Raw genomic sequence first — 21,241 nt, 5'->3', positions numbered from 1 at the left:
AAACCCTTTGTCTAGGGCCAGATTCTCAGCTGATAGTCAGTGGTCCTACCTCTATTGATATCAGTCAAGAAGCTCATCTCTTTGATCCACAAAACTGGGATAGAAGTCTTGTGAAAACAGATTTTAATATTCACATTCCACATCCAGCAATAAACATGAGAACAGATTTTCTTTTAGTACTTTAGCTGTCCATTTTTGGCAAGGATGGGTTTAAATGTGAAAAAAAAAAATCAATATTTCATAGCTTGTAAGTTATTTTTATTCTTTAAAAAATGGACAAGATTTTATGTTGGGAATGGGGAGGGTTTTTTTTTTTAATCTATCCTTAGGCCCCAGATTACAGACTTTTACCGTGTTCTTCACTGACTAGCCTATACAATAGTAAGCAATACTTCCAGCATGGGATTTTCAAAATCAGGGCCTTAGGCCCTAGTCCACAAAGGAGTTGAATACATGGTTCCTTTCAAGAACATGAGCCCTGTTGAAAACAATGAGACTTCTCCCAAGCTTGAAGTTAGGTACGGTAACTCCTTACTAAACATTGTCCCAGTTAACATTGTTTCATTGTTATCTTGCTTATTTATTAGAGCACATGCTCTTTAAAGTTGTGCGATGATCCCTTATAATTTTGGTTGCCAGCTTTGTTCACTACATGCTGAAAGATAACCTTCCCCTGCCACATACATGAATTCCAATGGGAAATTGGGGTGGTATAACAGTTTTCCTTAAAGTAGAGATTTCAGGAACATAACTGCAATATTAAGGGAGGAGTTAGTATGTGTGAAATATACTACATCCAGGCCTGAGCACTTAGATTTATTTTGATTAATCCTGCCATCTTATTTTAAAGCAAATTGCTTTAGTGGGCTAAAGTAATGTAAATATTTACAAATTAAAGATCATGTGTCTGAACTTTACACACTTCTCCACTGAAAATACTGTTCTATTTCTTTTTTATATAAGCATCCCATACCCTATTCAATGCCACTTTATTGTAACCACCACACCATGCAATATTTCATGTTTCATACACCAAAGTTATTGTTTAGTATAAATTGTAATAAATAGATTTGTTAAACTCACTTTATTTGCCAGCGGAATAACCAAAACAAAGATTGTATTTAAAAAAAGAGCAAGTCTAACCACTAAAAATTTCAAAGATAGTTAAAAGCATATTTTACTACATTTTATGAAAGTTAGTATGAACATTAAGACTATTTTAATTCTATCCTGTGTTAGAATGGGTTTATATTATATTTTAGCTTAACAGCATCTAATAACTAAAGAGGCATAAGAAATTAGGCCAAATTCCAGTCATTATTCCCTGAGGTCACAAAGACTGAGACATGCTTAATTTTATGCACATGTAGTGCCACTGATTTCAGTGGGGTTACACAGAACATACATAATTCTTTAAAGGATAAAGGGCCTTAGCTGTACCAATACAATTCAACTGCAGTCAACAGAACTCTGAATAAGTATAATTATCCTCACAAGTGGGTCCTATTGTAAGAAATGGCACTAGTTCACTGGTATGAAAAAAAAATAATTTGGCTCATGATCAATGTAACCATATGGCTCTCTCCTTGGCACTCCCTCTTGGTAGCCCAGCAAGTTGTTCAACACCTCAGTTTCCTTTTTCATTCCCCAGTAATATCATGCAACTTTTTCCTTAAGCCCATCAGTATGGTTTAACAACAGAACAGTCTAAAGGATCCTTAACAAAACCCCTAAAACACAATCCAAAGCAGACTCAGTTTCATCATATGCCACCTAGACTGCAAACTGTTCTTACCAATGGGAAACTTTCTTCTCTGCCCCCATGCCAGTTTCACACATCTGATTCAGTGTTCTTTGAGGTGAGGAGATATCCATATTAGCCCCTTCCTTCAGCTCTCTGGAACTAGGCTGCAGCCCTGAATCACCATGCATCTCCCTCTGCTACTCCTCCATCCCTTTGGCCCTGGCTTCATGATACCAGCCACCAATCCCTCTTGGTGGCCTCCTGCCTTCACCCTCCACCAGTAACCATTTTCTATCTCTGGCTGCTCTCTTGCACTTCTTCTGATTGATTGTTTATAGCCACCAGGTGCATCTCTGCCCACTTAATTGACCAAACTGTGAGCACCTGGACTGGGTTCAGCTCTCCAGTTCTACTTACCAACTGAGCTACCCTATTACAGTCAACACAATTTGGGATTTCTGTTGGGGATTAAGTTGAGCTGTTTGTAGTCATTAGATGTTAATTATTTTCATGGTACAAGCACTAAGATGCTCTAACCAAAGAAAAGGGCCCAATTGTGATATGCACTGTACACACAGGTAACAAAAAGGAAGGCCATGCCCCAAAGAAACAATATGATGCAATGCAAAAGGTAATGAGAGCAAACAAGAAAGTGCAGGAGGCAGAATAATAAGAGTGTCAGGGTAATAAGCGTGAGTACTATTAGCAGCAGTTGCAGGACATATGTATATTGCCAATGTAGGAATGCCAGCAGCAGTGATTTTTAAAGAGGGATTGAAGGAAGAATATATAGTGGCTTCATAGATTTAAAAAAAAAATCCACAAATGCAACAAGAGATCTTCAGAGGTATAAGATGGCTCAGGACAAAGTTCAAAGCCAGCCAAGTTAGCTGGTAGTTTATTTTACACTTTGTTGGCTCTGCATCTTTCTCCAAGGATACACTTCATTTATTCCCCTTTTTAGGTGGCCTTCCATGGAAGATTAGGATTTTCATTTTTAATTTTTAGCATAAGGGTTAAAGGAAAAATAAGAAGTCAGGATGTTGTATCCTATAAAGCACCTGTGAACACTGTCAGATTCATAGCTGTTGCTGACCTAACTGAAATGCCTTCCCTGTTTAAAATAATCGTGGTTTAAGCAGGGCTGCCAAATGTAATCAGTTTAACAGATCTGCATGTCCAGGTCTCATCCATCCAGCTAAGGGGCAGGCAGGCAGCTGGCATCTACATTCAATTCCACTTTTTAGCTATTTAGGGCTACTCTAGTGCCTGAAGAACAGGCAGCTATCCAGCTCTTCTCTCACTGCTCTGCTTGCAAGATATCATGCAGGAAGAAGGGGTGGGGAAGTCAGTAGCACAAGTTGAGGACCCATACACCTCCATATCTACCTACTCCACCTCTGTATCTCTTTTCCTTTAGCAGTGGTATTCGCCCCCACACCATCCAGTTTCTGCAAAAAGCCAAGCATCCAAGCAATATCACCTACACCAGTGGAGGGGAACCTAACTCCAAGGGGTCCAGTGTAGCTCCGGCTTGCCTGAATCTGGCCCCTGAGGCTCAGCATCCCCACAAGTATTGGGGAGCTGGCACTGGTACTGCAGATCCTGCCCGTGAGGCACACAATCTACTATCTTAGGCCACCCCAAGGCTCTGGTCTGTGAGGGGAACATGGGGAGTGAGTCCTTCTCCTTCTCAGTGAGGGGCCACATCAGTGAAGGGTGTGGGGCAGTTTTTGTTTTGCTCCTCACATGTGTGGCTCCTGACTTTTTCTTTGGGCCAGTGGCCCTGACTTAAAAAAGGATCCCTACCCCTGACTCACACCAACACGCAACTCCAGCTACCCTAATACCTCAGGTTCCCCAGCACCTATTCTTCTAGATATCCCTCAGTTCCAGTTCTAACTTCCCTGGCCACCTCATGATATTCCAGATAGCCATCCACCACAGATGCCAGAACCCTGTTCTCAACACCCTTCAGCATCCACCCACTCCCTTCTCTCTTGCACTCATCTCTCTAGCCAAAGGCCCCATATGCCTGCCAGCATCCAAACACACCAGACTTAAAAATTTGGAGTAGCTGACTATCCCACTGTCACTGCTTGAGACAGGGCACAATGATCATAAAGTTGAAGTTTAATGGTTATATGCATGTTTTGCAATTATGCAAATTAATTAAAAGGTTCTCATTAAATGTCAGACATGCTGGTGCACAAAACTTGGCAGCTACCCTTTGGAAAGGCCTTCGTCTGAGGGGCAATATAACTGATGAGCTGCAGGGGGTTTGTGAGAGGCTTCAGCCTGGAACTCTTCCAAGCTCTGAATTTGAAGAGCTAATAATGGCAAGGAGATTGAATCCATCACTATGGTGGAGGACTGACTGATTGGGAAGAAGGGAGAGGAAATGACTGACAGAACAGATGCACTTTTCCTTTTAAAGGAGGCAGCTGGTTATTTTGTCAAGAAGGGCCTAGCAACATTACTGAGCTTTCAAGTGACATGCATGCATGAATAAAGAAAAATGTACCTGCCCTGGGAGAGAGGAGAGAGAGCCAAGATGGCATCACATTATACAAGAACTTGCAATTGGCTCAGGAATGACAAATTGGCCTTTAAGATCAAATTCTCAAACACAGCAAGTTACATCATCCTGGGTGCATCATTCTTGCTGATGACGTGTTTCCTTTCATTTGAGCAACAACTGTGTAGACTGTCATGCCAATTAAGCCTTAGAGAAGGGAGTTGATTCTGCTACTTATTCACACTAAACAGAACTGTACTTTTCAAAACAGTGCCATTGATTCCAGTGGGACCCCTTTCAGATTAAGTAGTTGTGATGTACGAAAGTGGCAGAATGAAGCCCTAAATGAGGAGGAACGTTTTCATGGGAAGACTTCTTAAAACTTAAGCAAGCAGTCCTCACTTCTGTTTAGGGTTGTCAGCTTTCTAATGGCCCAGAATCAAATGCCTTTGTCCTGCCCCTCTCCTCCATCCCCTCTCCTCCACTTTCACCAGGCAGGGGGATGATGGCTCTGGGGTGAGATTGGGAATTAGAGGTTTGGAGTTCAGGAGAGGGCTCTGGGCTGGAAACAAGGGATTGAGGATGCAGGCTATGGGAGGAATTTGGGTGTGGGAGAGGGCACAGGGCTGGGGGCAGAGCCAGTGCTTAGGAGTTTGAGGTGCAGGAAGTGGTCCAAGGGGTGCTTAGTTACAGCAGCTCCTGGGAACTGGCCAGAAGGTCCCTAAAGCTCTTGGGGAGGGAGGCAGGGAGGCTGCAACTTCCACTGGTTGTGGTTCCCAGCCCACAGGCACTGCTGCAACTTCCACTGGTTGTGGTTCCCAGATAGTGAGAGCTATGGGAACAATGTTTGGGGTTGGGATGATGTGTGGAGCCTCCCAGGTTACCCATATGCCTAGGAGCCCCATGGACCTGCCAGCCACTTCCTAGGAGCCACATTGAATCAGGGCAGGGAGGAAGCCTTCGTCAGCCTTGCTGCACTGGCAACAGGACTTAAACAGCTCAGTCGGTGTTGCCAATCAAAGCTTCCAGGATCCCTTTTTGACCAGGCATTCCAATTGAAAACTGATTCCTTGCCACCATTAGTTCCCTATAAAGTAGGTGACTGAGCACCTACATAGGAAGAAATTAAGACCTGCCTACTTCATTAGTGGAGTCATGCAGTATGTCTGCACTAATTAGCTACCTCCTCCTGAGTCCTGACCTTGTAGATGGAGAAAGCGGGAAAAGGTAAGCGGATGGGCTTGGTGAGGGGAATAGGAGTGGGGGAGTGAACAGGGGAGTCAGGAGGCAGAGGTTAAAGTGCAGTTTCTCAGGCAGCTCCAGCTGCCATCACTGTGCCTGTAGAAGTGGCACCACCTCCTTCTCAGCCAGTACAGGCAGCTAGGCTGTCAGCAGTGAGTGTGCCTGCAAATTCAAGCATTATACCAGTTCCATATCCCCTTCCAGGCAACCCCATATGCTGAGCTCCTTTGTCTCCCTATCCTCTCTTTCCCTCCCAGGCAACCCCATGTGCTAAGCTTCTTTGAATAAGAGTGGGGGAAGCTCCCTGTCCCCTCAATTCCCTCCTCTGAAAGGTAGCTCTCCTAGGTGCTGGGCTTCTTTGGGTAAAAGTGGCACCTCCCTATCTCCTCCATCCCTTTCCCCCAGGTAACTTCAGCTGCCTGGCTCTCTTCAGAGTACCAGGCAGGAAGCACCCATAGAACAGAGAGAGCAATTCAGATCTAAGAAAGAGACTGTACAAACTTGGTGCTAAAATGCTGAAGCTTGCTATCCACCCATGTTACACAGAAATAAAAATAAATGAATAAAATATGCAGGGTATTATTCCTAAGTCCATTCCCTGAGTCAAATCACACCAGCTTTGATGAATGGCAAAGCAAATTGTCTGAAAGATTTGACATAGGTAAACAGAATTAAAATGTATTTTTTTTAAAACTCCTGTTTTTTGGGTTATAGGGAGCAATATGTGCATACAAAATAATATTTAGCCAGTGGCTGAAACATCTATCCCAACATCCCAATCCAATCCTTGCCAGCTCAGACCCCAGTGCTTTCAATTCCACATTCTTGGCAAAGACAAGCGCAGACCCCTTTTTAATAAGATAACAAATGGCTCCCAAAAAGTGTGCATTATTAATTTTATTTTTATTTGTTTTCATATTAAATATTTAAAGTCATGCACCTTGTTTATTATACCTTGCTTTAGAATTCTTCCCTTCATTATATATAAAATATCTAGGATTTTGGTTAGTAACTGGCAAGCACTGGGGTGTCACACATCCATACATGACTTCATTATTGGTGCACATGACAAAACTAACTCCACTCATGGCTGGAAACCTAAGTGGGAACACTGCTGGCCAGCCTACATCTATTGGTGTTTTCATATCATGTAAGTGTTTCAAAGTCTTAACTTCAAATATGCTTTTGTATTGCCTTTATTACTGACAAAAATAATTCCCCAAGCACCATTGCTAATAAGCTAATATCCATATGATATGTCAGAGCTATGAGTCAATAGTCTGAGCTGAGCTCATTCAGTTTGTACATCTCATTGTTGGGAATGCTTAGGTACTCAGAACTTTACATATGCTAAATCTGCTCACATGCATTATCTACTGAAAGATGTACAAATTCTTTCCTATCTTTCAGGGAAAGATTAAATTGGAACTATTGAAATTTTACACTGATCTAGGCTATCCAGGAAATATTTATTTTAGATTACCAAAATTTCCTTTTTAGAGGAATTATGTTAATTGTAAATATACAAAATATGAAGTTTAGTGGATTTATTCTTTTCTTGTGCATGTTATCAATCTTCCATGGTTGGAAGAAAATCAAAGAAAGAATTCAAGTGGATTGTACACTGAACAAAGTTCAGAAGGGGACGAATAATATAAAAAAAGTCAATATGGAAATAGAAAGCAAAATCTGCAAATTGCAATAAAGTAATCAGAGTTCTCAAGTATAATTCTATGGGTAAAATTATGCTATAATCATTTTGTTCAAAATAGAGGGTCATGACAAAAGTCTTAACAAGGTTTTATGTGAGATCATTATGTCATTTCAACCCGTTTCTTTTTAACTAGCAGATGTACTCGGCATTGCTCCATTTCTTAACTAAAGCAATTTTTTAAAAAATGTAAAGGATACATGATTTATTTAAATGATGGGACTCAGGGCAGGAAGTTGAGCGTATGTTGGGCTTGGGGTAGTGGGCTGCAAGATTCCAGAGTCAGGGCAGGTGGCTGAGAGATGAGAGATTTGGGGGGGGGGGGGGGCGGGGTCATACCAAGGACATCAGTAGTAGTGAGGATGGCACTGATCTGGTGGTTGCTCCTCCCTAAGGCTGCATTGCCCAGCTACTGATTCTTCATTGGACCCCTGCAGCCTGTCTGGGGGAGGGGAAAGGGTCTGGAAGTTGGCCCTGGCCTGCAGCTCCTCCTCCCCCCGGGATGTAGCCTGTCCTCTGGGGCAGGGGGGAAGTCTTCAAGGGTTTGCCAGCCTATGCTTCCTGACCCCCAGGATGGTCCCATGGGATTAGAGGTGGAAGGACTGGGGGGCCAGTGGGTGGAGGGCTCCCCCATCTTTCACTGTTCGAGGCAAGGGGGCCACTTAGCTTCTGCAGTGGCCAGTGACACACAGAGCCTCGTCCACATCTGAGCACTCTGCTGCAGGTGTGTTTATCCAATGTGGTCATTCTGCAGTATAGCTGTAACCTGTGCTTGCTGCCTCCAGTGGCTACTTTGCAGTATTGTAGCCCTCCTCTATTTCCCCTCCCTTTTGATATTCTGGAAAATAGTCCCATTCCAGGTACTTCTGATTTTTTTAGCACAACCAAAGCTTGGCCTTGCTTGAAAATTATGGTAAGAGGAAGCTGCATACCAAATTTGGTGTCCCTAGCTCTCACCAAATATTTTATATATAACCTGTCTTCCCTTTTGGAGCATGCATATAATATGCCCCAGATAATGATTAAAATACACACATTAGCAACTTTTATATTATGCCACCAAACATTTAAAGTCAGGAAATTCCAGTGGTGAAAATTTTCCCAACAATATTAGTGTAGTCACAATGGTCACTAAACACCAAAGTTTACCCTGAAGTCAATAGACAATTCTGTAAAAGGTCTTTGAAAATGTTACAGAAGTCTGAATTTGTTCAAAGGCCATTTGAGTTCCTAATTCAATATTAGTTTATGGTTGTGAGATCCTCACTTCTGCTGATTGTTTCTTTCAGGTTTTAAGGCACTACGATATGAGGAGGGTTTTTTTTTCCTTGCAGTGAATTCACATTCTGCATAAGTTTGTGAAGCTGTGCTAAGCCCTTAAGCCTGGAGATATTGGTAAGTAGTTTGTTACACTTACAAACTCCACCATCTCTTCTTGTGATTACACTAAGCTTCTTGAATTTAGTATATCCTTCTGTTTCATCAGCTGATATTTTAAAATCCTAAAACCAAAGCATTTGCATCTACCCCCAAGTATGGACATACATTTATAATGGGTACTGATATAACATTTTCTATTGAACATATTGAAGGCTTAGTTTTATTCATTGCTTTTGCATTGAAAACAATTTGGTGATTTGATGTGTGTCCTTATACAAAATGATATTGAAAACAAATGAAACTTATTTCATCTATGAAATATGTAGATAAAAATCTGTAATAAGAAATATCCAATGGAAAAAATGTACATTGATTGGAACACTCAGGTCTAAGAAAAATGGAAAAGGGGATGGAATTAAGTTACAGGCTGCAACTTCATTATTTCACTATCCAACAGTGACAACCATCTCAAATAGTGTGAAGCTCCAATTTAAATGTCTGAGTGCCTCTGTACTTCTGCTAGCAGTGCCCTGGTTGATCACTCACATGCAGCAGCTATCTCATCCTACTCTGAGTGGATATCCTGTATGCACAGCAAACCATCCCCCAGTTCCATTTCAGCCCCAGAGGATAAAAGGAGACACTCCAAAGCAGGGGGGAAGAGGGTGATAGTTGAGCACTCACAAGGACGGCCATCTTGAAAAACCTCTGTTATTGCACAGATGAAAACTCCGCTTTTGAGGACTGTAGAGCAGTGCCCTTTCATAAAGAGAAGAGGCTTCAGAGTTGCTTAATAGAGCACGAGTAACACCAATCAACCCAAGTGAGCATCAATATTTTATGGTTTCTCCAATGCATAGTGTTTAGACTATTGGCAAGGTAACTGTTTTACACATCAATGATAAGTACATTTTTTAGAAAGGATATTGCTGTAGATGTAGCTCTGGTAGAGTACATATGAAGACTTGGATCCTGCTTTCAGCCATGTTCCTGGTAGCATTGTCAGATACAGTTAGAAATTCATTTTGAAAGTTACTGGTTTAGAGATTGGTGATAGAAATGTAGCCGTGTTAGTCTGGTGTAGCTGAAACAAAATACAGCCATTTCAACCAGAAAGGACACTGTCTCAATGACCTACTCACCTGCATCCTACTTCAGAAGACATTCAAAACTGCACTTGAACTGGCATTCATGCTAAAATTCGACACTCTCCGCGGGGGGCTGAACAAAGACTCCAGCTATCTTACCCATTACAAAGATAGCTTCCCTAATTATCACCTCTAATACTATTAACTCACAGATATCTACCCTTCCCCACCTCTAATATCATTAACTCACAGGCATTCACCTTCCTCCCCCCCACCCCCGTGCATCCCCGTTCTGTTCTGAAATGTGATTTGTCGTTTTCATATGTGTTCGTTTTTTTAATTGTATCCTTTGGTATATATGGCTGTGACTATTTTCTTCCACTATTTGATCTGAGGAAGTAGGTCTGGCCCACGAAAGCTCATCATCTAATAAACCATCTTGTTAGTCTTTAAAGTGCTACATAGTCCTGTATTTTGGTTTAGAGATTGACTCACCGTAAGAACATTCCATTGTGGAAACGAATATTTTGGTATGAACTCAGTGTGTGTGTGAAAAATTACCTGGTCCTTGAATAATGTGGTATAAGATCTATTCACAATCAAGGGACCCAGCTCACATGCCCTCCATGCTGAGGTTCATGAAAGTCACCTTCTTGGTGGTGATCACACAAGTGTAAAAGCAAGCAAGTGGCTAGATATCAGAAGGGTTTTCCCATGAAGGTACAGAAGACTAGGTTAAGTTTCCATATTGAGGGTGGGTAAATATTCTGATTGGCTTTGAGAAAATTTTTAGTGAGAAGGTGGGCAAACATAGTAAATCCGTCTACCATGTAGTGAAAGGTGGTAATGGCAGATAGGTGCACTCTGAGTGAGCTATGAAAAGGCCTGATTTTTTGAGCATCAGCATGTATGTGAGTAATGTGGGTAGTGGAGCCAATTGTGTGGGAACCTGTTTGTCCTGGCACCATATAGAGAAATGTTCCACAAAATGTCCTGTGCTTTCTTGGAACAGCATGTCTCCAATGTCATGAGCCATGCCTTGAAATGGAGAATTGGAATGTTGGGTGCTGGGGTTATCCTACATGGGCAGGTGAGGCACAAGGGGAAGAGTTTGTGGTGTGACACCAGGTTTTATGGGCCAAGTTGATGCAATTAGGATTACTGTAGACTTGTACTTTTTGATTTTGTGAAGAACATGAGTCAGTACTGCAATTGAGGGTATGTCTATACTGCAGAGTTTTTTGGAAAAACAGCCATTTTTCCGAGAAAAGTTCACTTACATCCACACTGCAATCATGTTCTTTCAAAAAAAAATTGAAAGAAACTTTTTCTGACATTGGTAAACCTCTTTCTATGATGACGAAGCCTTTTTCCAAAAGAACTCTTTCGGAAAAAGGCATGTGTGGGAAGAGGGAGTTCTTTCAAAAGAAGAAGAGGAAAGAGGAAAAAGCACTGGTACCCTGGTAGCCACTCTGTCCATAGTAATCGCAGCTTAAATGTGAGATAGCATCCATTCAGTGTGGATGGTATCTTTCAAAAAAGCAGATTGCTTTTTTGGTGCACTTTGGCACTGTGGACGCTCTCTGTTGGAAGAAGTTTTTTTACCCTGAAGATCTCTTCTGGAAAAGCTTCTTCCAAAAGAAGCCAGCAGTCTAGACATAGCCTGAGAGAAGGCACACATGAGAAGGATTTCCCATTTCATGAGGAAGTTGTTCCCCAGGAAATTTTGACCAGGGTCTTCTCAGGAACCGTGTTGTGGATATTTGGTATTGTGGGACATCAAAGAAAGATCTATACCCCACTGTTGGAATATAATGGTGAGGACTGCTGGGCCCAGATGTATCTATGTGCCTGGTAGAAGTTTCTGCTGACGTTGCCTGCTGTGATTGGACCCTGCCCTAGTGATTTATGTAAAACGTAGTGGCCAAGTTGTCTATAAGGATATGTACAGTTGTTGTACGTGAGGGGCAGAAAATGTAGGCATGGATTTTGAACAGTCCAAAGCTCCAGCAGATTTATATGGAGCATGGACTCCGTCAGTTACCATCAGCTCTGGATGGGGAGTTGGGCCAGATGTGCTCACCATCCCATTAGAGGCATCTGTGGTGATAGTTACTAATGGGATGTGTTGTTAGAATGGAACACCCATGCAAATATTTGTTTGATTTGTCCACTAGGAGACTGAGTTCTTTATCCTGCTGGGCATTGCCAGTCTTCAGTGGATGGAGTGCCCATGAAGAATATAAACAAAATGGATCCAGGTTTTTAAGACACCTCATATGAGTCCAGCATGCGGCACAAAGAACACAGTTGCAGGCATGTGCCTTCCGAGTTGAAAGCTCATTCTGGTGGACATTTGGAAGCATGTTCTGGACTAATTCTTACTGTTGTAATAAGGCTAGTTAAGGTAACATTCTGATTCCATGATGCAGGCAAGGTATGCACCTGTAAACTCCAAATATTGGGTTAATATTAGGGTGGATTTTAAAAAGCTGGTTTGTAGAACTAGTCTTGTAAAGAGGGCATCTGCTGCCTCCCAGTGTGTTGAAGCTTTCAGGTAGGGAAATATAAATACTGCTTGCCTATGAAGATGTGCTGTGACTACAGAAAGAACCTTGGAAAATAATGATGGGGCAATGGATAATCTAAAGGGGAGAATTTTGTATTGATAGTGGATACTCCTTGTGTGTGTGTGTGTGGGGGGGGGGGGGGTGTATGTGTGAACCTTCTGGGCAAGTGAGTGATGAATAGCAAAATGGAAATACATATCCTGGAGATTGAATTTTGGGGCTCAAATTGGAGAAATGGTCTGAGGTAAACAGGATGAAGATTAATAAGGACAAATGCAAAGTACTCCACTTAGGAAGTTTCACACATACAGAATGGAAAGCGACTGTCTGGGAAGGAGTACAGCAGAGAAGGGATCAGGGGTTATAGTGGACCACAAGCTAAATATGAGTCAGTGTGACACTGTTGCAAAAAAAAAAAAAAAAAAAAAAAAGCAGACATGATTCTAGGATGCATTAACAGGTGTGTTATGAGCATGACACAAGAAGTCATTCTTCCACTCTACCCTGTGCTGATTAGGCCTCAGTTGGAGTATTGTGTCCAGTTCTGGGCACCACATTTCAAGAAAGATGTGGAGAAATTGGGGAAGGTCCAGAGAAGAGCAACAATGATTAAAGGTCTAAAGAACATGACCTATGAAGGAAGACTGAAAGAATTGGGCTTGTTTAGTTTGGAAAAGAGAAGACTGAGAGGGGACATGATAATGGTTTTCAGGTATCTAAAAGGGTGTCAAAAGGAGGAGGGAGAAAAATTGTTCTCCTTGGCCTCTGAGGATAGAACAAGAAGTAATGGACTCAAACTGTAGCAAGGAAGGTTTAGGATGGACATTGGGAAAAAGTTCCTAAGTATCAAGGTGGTTAAACACTGGAATAAGTTGCCTAGGAAGGCTGTAGAATCTCCATCTCTGGAGATATTTAAGAGCAGGTTAGTTAAATGTCTATCAGGGATGGTCTAGACAGTACTGGGTCCTGCCATGAGGGCAGGGGACTGGACTTGACCTCTAGAGGTCCTTTCTAGTTATAGTATTCTATGATTCTCCAGTGCTGGAATTATAATTTAAAAGGTAATCACCTTGAAGCATTGTATTCTGATGCACAAGTTAAAACAGATATAAGTCCAAGATAGGCCTCCATTCACCTATTTTTTTGTCCTGTGTGAGTAAAATCTGGGCGTGACAGGTATGTGTTCTACATCATGAAGTTGCAGAAGTTTATTTCCTGCTCTAACAAGTGCTTGTGAGATGGGTCCCTGAAGGGAATGGGAGTAGGTTGGTGAAGGAGATGGAATATCCCTTGTGTATGGTTTCCATAGCCTGCTTGTCAGATGTAATGGTTCCCTAGACCAGATAGAAAAGTGTTAGATGGTCCCTAAATGGCTGGAATTGAGAAGCAACTTCAGCAATGGATGTATGTGGGGCTCTTGTGTTGTCAACCAACATTTCAAAATACTTGCCTGAAAGTGCCTGGTTGAGACATCAATGACTGCTCTGGGACTTGTCAGTGTCTTCTCTGCCGTTGTTTTACAACACTGATCATACCAGCATTGAGGCTGGGCATGCAGAAGTGCTGGGTATAAAATCTGCCCTGTTTTTTTTGTTCCAGGTAAATAGATTTCCAGGGTTTTCAGTGTGGCACGAGAGTCCCTGAGGATGTATAGAGTTGCATGCATGCTGTCAGAAAGAGTTTTTGTCCTTTGAAAGGTAAGTCCTCAATTATAGCCTAGAATTCTTTTGGAGAAGCCAGAAAATTAGAACCATGGGACTTTCTACCTAACTACAGATGTGGCCACCCTGATGATAGAATCTAAGAAAGCCTGCATTTCTAATCTGGCCATGAGGGATATCTTAATTATGTTGGCTTTGTATTTGTCTTTCTGATCCCCTGGAAGATGTTCAATAAACGCAAAGATATTTGGACAAAGATGTTGTATGTATACTTGACCAGTAATGCAGAGTAGTTAGCAATGCAAAACTGGAAGGTCATAGAGAAATAGGCCTTTCAGTCATTATTCTAAGGTGGTCTGGGACAGATGTTTCTTTCTCCTTTGACTGACGGCTTCCACCACTAATGAATTCGAAGTACAGTAGGTGAACAGAAACTCTGCTCCCTTAATTGAGTACTTGTATGATTTTTTCCAAGAAGGTGGCACTGTAGCTGGTGTTTACAAAACAATTTTTGCTAGGCAATTCAACTATAGCAGTAGGTGAAATATGGAGAATGTCAGTCAACTTATGGCATTGAGGGAGTCGGCCACACATTTGAACAAATCTTGAAAAGATTTAAGAAGTCATCTCCCAATGTGGGAAGGGGGGCGGGGGAAGGAAGAAGGCAGGATTATGTTGTTAGGACACAGAGAAATATGGGTTGGTGGGAGAGTATCAGCCTCTTGTGGTTCATCAGTGCCTTCTGCTCCCTCTTTGAGAACTTCTGAGGAGGCAGGGGTAGAAGATAAAGATTTGGTGTCATGGACCTGGATGGTTTGGAGGGTTGAAAGTTCTGGGCCCTGTAAAATGCCCAATGTGGCCAGTTTGGTAAGAGGGCCATGGGCTGCATCCACTTCAGAGGTTGCCACACTCTGATCTGTGGCCATGAGGGTCCAGGCTTTGGTGAGGAATGTTAAGGGGAAAACACATTATTTCTGACATTCTTCCTTGTTGTCACTGGAACCAGTCATATCTCGGGTCTCAGTTACCTCTACAAAACCAATCCTTTTTCGTCTTTATCTTTACTGGGCACTGACTATACTCTCACACAAGCATTCCTATCCTTCTCCTGGCACTAAATCCCATTTCTTAGACCTTTAAATCTCAATCTTATGATGCTGGGAAGAAGCTAGCAAACTCTCCCCAACCCTGTTAATTTGGCCCTCTGGAAAAAAAATCCAGCCTAATTCTCTCAATAAATCCTCCACTTCCTGGAAACACCTCAATATATCTCAACTAGAATAGGGAAGCCTGAAAATGTATCATCTCTCAAACATCTTCTGGTGACCAATGGGAGGCACAGAAGCTCCTCTCCATTCCTGAGATATGCTCTCCATATGCAGTTTGAAAAACAAGGAGGAGCTTGGTCTCAGCTGATGGAACTAAGCCCCAACTCTTCCCCTGTTCCAAGATGGGAAGGGGCATTAAAAGATGCTTAACTCCAAGCTGCAAAGTTTAACTAAATTGTCAAGCTAAATTGCACCTTTTGGAAGACAGCAGTATGAAAATGAAAAAAAAAAGCTCACTCAAAATGGGAATGTTTCAGAAATTACAATAAAAAAAGGTCCTATAAATCCTTCTAAAAGTTGCTTATTCCATGCTTCTAGTCATCAAGACAGGTATAAAGTAATATAGGTCCAGAGTAATAACCATCGACTTCAGAGTTTGTTTCATGTAAGTTTTTAAATATTAGAAAGCCTTACCTTATAGTAGTTCTGGTCAAAACAAAATTGAAGAAGTTCCAGACAACAAGTCTCACTGCTCATTATGAACAACATCCCATTCAACAGAAACTCTTGTTTACAGCCTGATTGTATCCCAGAACTAATATTTAGTTACTGCTACCCTTGACTTGACCCATGCTTCAGATACATTAAGTACCAAAAATTTCAACAAATATCCCCAATTTAATTGGGATTGGTCTAGCTTTGAGCAGGGGTTTGAACTGACCTCCTGAGGTCTTGTTGTACTCTAACTGGTTATTTTTCTCCGGTGAAATATAATCAACATAACAAATACAGTGACTCACATGAATTGGTTCTATCCATAAGACCACCAAACAACTATTCAAGTTCTGGGACAATAAAATACTACCAAACTCTCAATATGAGCATGGTTTTTTAAAAATATGCATAAGCTCTACAAGATTTACATTTTAAGAATCTTGATCTTAATCACTTATTTAGCTAATTGTACCCTTTGTCCTTCCACACATTTGGAATGATTACCTGGATGCTAAACTAGAGGTTGCCCCTCAAAACACAGTACTCTCTAGTCTGGCAACAGATGCCCCTGGACAAGTGAGCCAGCTGGACCCTGTGGCAGCCCGGCCAAAGCAGGGTGGGGTTGGGGCCAGCGCCCTGTGACAGTGCATAGTGGCGGGAGGCAAGGTGAATGCTGGGACAGTAGCTAGCTGACAGCATGTAAGGGCTTGGAGACTTATGTCAAGGGACCTCCCCTCCTCTGGCAAATTCACTCCTTTGCGACCTGGCTGGTGCGTAGGGGGTAAGATCAAGGAGGTCTTACTGCAATAACAAAAACTTTCTGATCTGTGGTTTCTACTGTATATGTTGATGAGGATATTTGTCCTCTTCCTTTAGAAATAAACTGTGTAAAACATTTGTCTGTAACACTCTTCCTTTAAAGGTTTCCAAAGAAACAAATTAGAAATGTGTAAAAAATAAATGAAAAATAAAAAAAATAAATGTGCTATTTAATATACAAAACATTATAGATAAGTAGAAGTATTGTGATACATCTTCATACTTTCATTGTTCAGACATTTAATTATATAGAACAAATTATACAGAGAAAAACAGAATACAAACAGTATGCACTCTTTCATCCTTTCAGTTTGTGTATTTACATAAATTATGTTTGTGGCTTTTACATTACAGCTTGCAGAAATGAAAATTTAAAAAAACCCACTAAGAGTGCAATACAATAAAGCCTCAATACATATCTTCTATAAACACTAAACACTAATACAGTGAGATACAATAAAGCTTCGATACATATCTTCTACAGTTCCTCCGTATGATGAAAAGGACAAATTATAATTTTCCAATATATAATTTAAATTACAAGGTAAGAACCGCTGTCAGCCATTTGTCACGTACACTGTGCCACACATGGCTAGTATAATTTACATTCAACTTATAAATTAAATTAAAGAGCACACAGATCATGGTAACATATAAGAGGGGACTTATGTTTGCTCTTCTCTCTGCTTTTTATATGACATCATATTTGAAATTTAGTTACATTAATTTAAAAAAACACTTCATTTTGGGAAGAACACTGCTTGTGTCCATCACTTTATTATGACTACACTGGAAAGCCGTACCACTGGAAGGCAAGCTATTTCAGGGCACCACAAATATTTTTCAGTGTATCAACAGGAGGGCTTCTCCTGTCAGTATAGGAACTCCACTAACTCAGAGATTTTGCTATGGCAGTGGAATAAGCCCATCCATCGAACAGCATTGTCTACATGGGCACAATATATACTAAAGCTACATATTTAATCTGCCTGCCTGCAACTTCACATTTCATTAACTTGTGTGGGCAAATCTAGGCTATTTATTTCCATAAGATATAGTGTTAGTTTCTACAGATTGGATCCATTAGTTTTCTTTAGAGTAAAAATGTTTTACAGTTGCCAATTGCAGTTGTAGGTATTTAATTTTCCTTTCAATGACCCCCATCTCACTACCACACAAAATGTAATCTGGCACCTTTCTTCTAGAATGCATTAAAAAACAGTGTGGCGCTGAAAGTGTTATAAAATTTTATTGGCAATAAATCATTACAACCATTAAAAAATAACATTAAATTTTTTACATTTGCTACTGTCAATAAATCTGCAAACTTTAATTGACACACAATCCCAATGAGAAACGGCATATATTAGTTTTCCATTAACCATTGTTGAGGGAGTTGGCTGATCTTATTGCACAGCCACTGGACATTATCTTTAATAACTTGTAGAGAATGTGGGAGGTCCTGGATGACTAGAAAAAGGCAAATGTAGTACCCATCTTTAGAAGAGAGAAGAAGGACAATCTTGAGAATGACAGACTGGTCAGCCTCACCTTAGTCCCTGGAAAAATCATGGAGGGAATCCTCAAGGAATCCATTCTGAAGCACTTGAAAAAGAGGAGAGTGATGTTCAGATTAAGAAAAGAAAATGGTGATGGGCAGGCCACATTCTGTGTAAGGACTGTATCACAAGACAAGTGTTAGAATGGAATCCAAAGGGAAAGAGGAAAAGGGGATGTCCCAAACAAACATGGCAACAAAGCTGCCTGGATGAAGTAAAAGCATCTGGCTTAACATGAGATCAAATCAAGGATCGCAAGGGATGGAGAATGACTATGAAGGCCCTATGCTCCATTAGGAGCCCAAAGGACTAATAGATAGATCAGGAATAGTCAACATGGATTCACTAAGGATAAGTCATGCATGACCAACCTGATTGCCTTCTGTGACGAAGTAACTATCTCTGGATCTGGGCATGGTGGTGGACATGATATACTTTGACTTTAGCAAAGCTTTAAATACAGTCTTCCACAGCATTCTTGCCAGAAAGTTAAGGAAATATGGATTGGATAAATGGACTATATGGTGTATAGAAAGCTGGTTACATTGTTGGGCTCAACAGGTAACACTCAAAGGCTCAATATCTGGTTGGCAGTCGGTATCAAGTGGAGTACCCCAAGAGTTCATTTTGTTCAACATCTTGATTAATGACCTGGATGATGGGATGGATGGCACCTTAGCAAGTTTGTAAATGACACTAAGCTAGGGGAAGCAGTAGATATGTTGGAGGGTATTGATAATGTCTAGAGTGACCTAGACAATTTGGAGGATTAGGACAAAAGAAATCTGATGAGGTTCAACAAGGACAATTGCAGAGTCCTGCACTTGGGAGAGATGATTTCCAAGCCCTGTTATAGGCTGGGGACCCAGTGGGTAAGCCGCAGTTTGGCAGAAAAAGACCTGAGGATTATGGTGGATGAGAAGCTGGATATGAGTCAACAGGGTGCCCTTGTAGCCAAGAAGACTAATTGTATATTAGGGTGTATTAGAGAGAGCATTGCCAGCAGATCCAGAGAAGTGATTATTCCCCTTTATTTGGTACTGCTAAGGCCACATCTGGAGTATTGTGTCCAATTCTGGGGTCCCCATTACTGAAAGGAAAAAGTCCAGTGTTGGGGGGAGGAAAGGGGGACGAGAATTTGATAGTAGTCTTCAACTACATGAAGAGAGGTTCCAAAGAGGATGGAGATATCTGTCACTAGGGGAACAGCCTGACAGAGCTAAGAGTAATGGTCTCAAGTTGCAGTGGAGGAAGTCTAGGTTGGATATTAGGAAAAAATATTTTATTATGATGGTGGTGAAGCACTGGAATGGGTTTCCTAGGGAGGTGGTAGAATCATCATCCCTAGAAGTTTTTAAGTCCCAGCTTTGCAAAACCCTGGCTGGAATGATTTAGTTGGGATTGGCCCTATGTTGGGCAGGTCATGGGACTCTATGACCTTCTGAGGTCTCTTCCAACCCTAGGATTGTGTGATTGTCCAATAAAGGATTTAGATAAAATTTTACCTAACTGGAAGTTAGTCAAATTAACTCTAGACATGGGAAACAAAAGAACAATTGATTATCCTGGCTGGTTATTTAGTTGAATCCAATAAGCTGCTTATCACTCCTTTTCTATATATTCAATGCTCATACCCAAACAATTTCATTAACATATTTTCCCCCCTTATCAACTGAGGTGAGAATGACACCTTTTCCAAATCCTCTCTTGTCTGTTTAGGCTCTGATAATGCAAATCTTTACATAAGTGAAAATCATGTGAAATTGCTTACATATTTAAGAGTTTGCAGGACTAGGACTTCAAATCCTGATCCCACCAAATGCAGGCAGATCTTTTTATGGATTCTCATTGATTTCATGGGATACCTCAGGTGGAACAGTTTCCAGAATTGGGGTGTCAGGATATAAACCCATTAAGGCAGTGAAAGGTGTTATGCTGTGATAGGCAGGAAGAATGGTTTAGTACAGTTATGTAAGCAGTGTCTGAACAATTGCTTGCAATGCAGCTAACTGAAATGGGAGAGCAGCCCTGGGTGTGGTTATGGCCATTCAATTGTTTAGCTCAGCAATTAACTGTTGATATGTAAATATAACTCATGCTGGAATGAGGAAGGAATCTGGAGTGTGGTTATGTAAATCCAGTTCAGCCAGTGATATAGACCTGATGGATGGTCAATTGTTGGACTGGAATGTGGTGTAGTGTAACTAATTTGGCTGTTGTGGGGTCACAAACCATTCTACCCCTAAATGTAGGAACTGTAAAATATGACACCAGTGCTTTCAGGAGAGACACTGTCATTGTAAAGGGTCTCAGATGAACAAGCCTCCCCCTTCCAGATTTGAGTGGTCTGAGTTGGGGGGGAAGGGGCTTGAGCCAGCCAGCTACATGCCTACCAGTCATGAGCTCCTTTTGACCCTGTTCTAAGGATAGAGCTAAAGCAAACTCCATAAAGAGTCTCTTCATTCTTCCAGTAGAAGCTGGAATCTTTTGGCCAGCCCAGGTGGTGGCTAAGAGTTGAAATCAGTAAGAGCTGAAGTCACTAGTTTGGCCTGGAGTCAGACCAATCATGACCAGTAGGTGCAGTGGCCAACGGGGTAGCTGGCAGGAGCAGGCGGCCAGCAAGGCAGCTGGTGGGAGCAACTGGCCGGCAGGAGAAGCAGCAGGTGGCCAGTGGGGTGACTGGCAGGAGCAAATGGACCACAAGAGCAGCTCAAAGGTGGCATTGTCTCAGGCCCAATGAGTGGAGTCATCAGGGTGATGTGTCTGGGTCTGCACTGACTCGACAGAGCTGTAAGTGGGGTGTTTGAAGTGGGGTATGGAGAAAGTTGGGGTATATAAATGGGACCCTTACATTGTTGGTCCAGTGAACCTGAGACACAAAGGACATTGCTCAATCTATGAGCTGGGATGGTTACTCGTGGGGGATTATGTACTCTGGTTGTGGTATTTTCCCCCAAGGTAATGCCATGTGACTGCTCTCCCTCTTTCATTAAAAGTTTCTTTTCTACACTCAGACTCTGTGCTTGCAAGTGGGGAAGCATTGCATCTCAGAGTCACCAGGGGATGTGTGAATTTCCAAGGCTACTGGGTTGGGGCTTGAGCTGGTTCTGTGTTAAATGGATAAAAAGGAACCCCTAGATATTGAACCCGGCCCTGGCTGCTGCCAGCTTAGTTAATTCGAACTAA

The 21,241-nt window shown here is 41.7% G+C and overlaps 1 protein-coding gene across 2 annotated transcripts in view; it reads right to left on the bottom strand.

Moving 5' to 3' along the window:
- The window catches only part of TENM3 (teneurin transmembrane protein 3), a 2,294,790-nt gene that overhangs the window by 1,617,366 nt on the left and 656,183 nt on the right, over positions 1-21,241 (bottom strand). The gene's annotated exons all lie outside the window — the stretch shown is intronic.

Source organism: Pelodiscus sinensis, chromosome 5 (assembly GCF_049634645.1).
Source record: "Pelodiscus sinensis isolate JC-2024 chromosome 5, ASM4963464v1, whole genome shotgun sequence".
In the NCBI taxonomy this organism is placed as follows: Eukaryota; Metazoa; Chordata; order Testudines; family Trionychidae; genus Pelodiscus; species Pelodiscus sinensis.
Note: the sequence above shows the minus strand (reverse complement) of the source record. Positions and strands in the feature narration are given on the sequence as shown.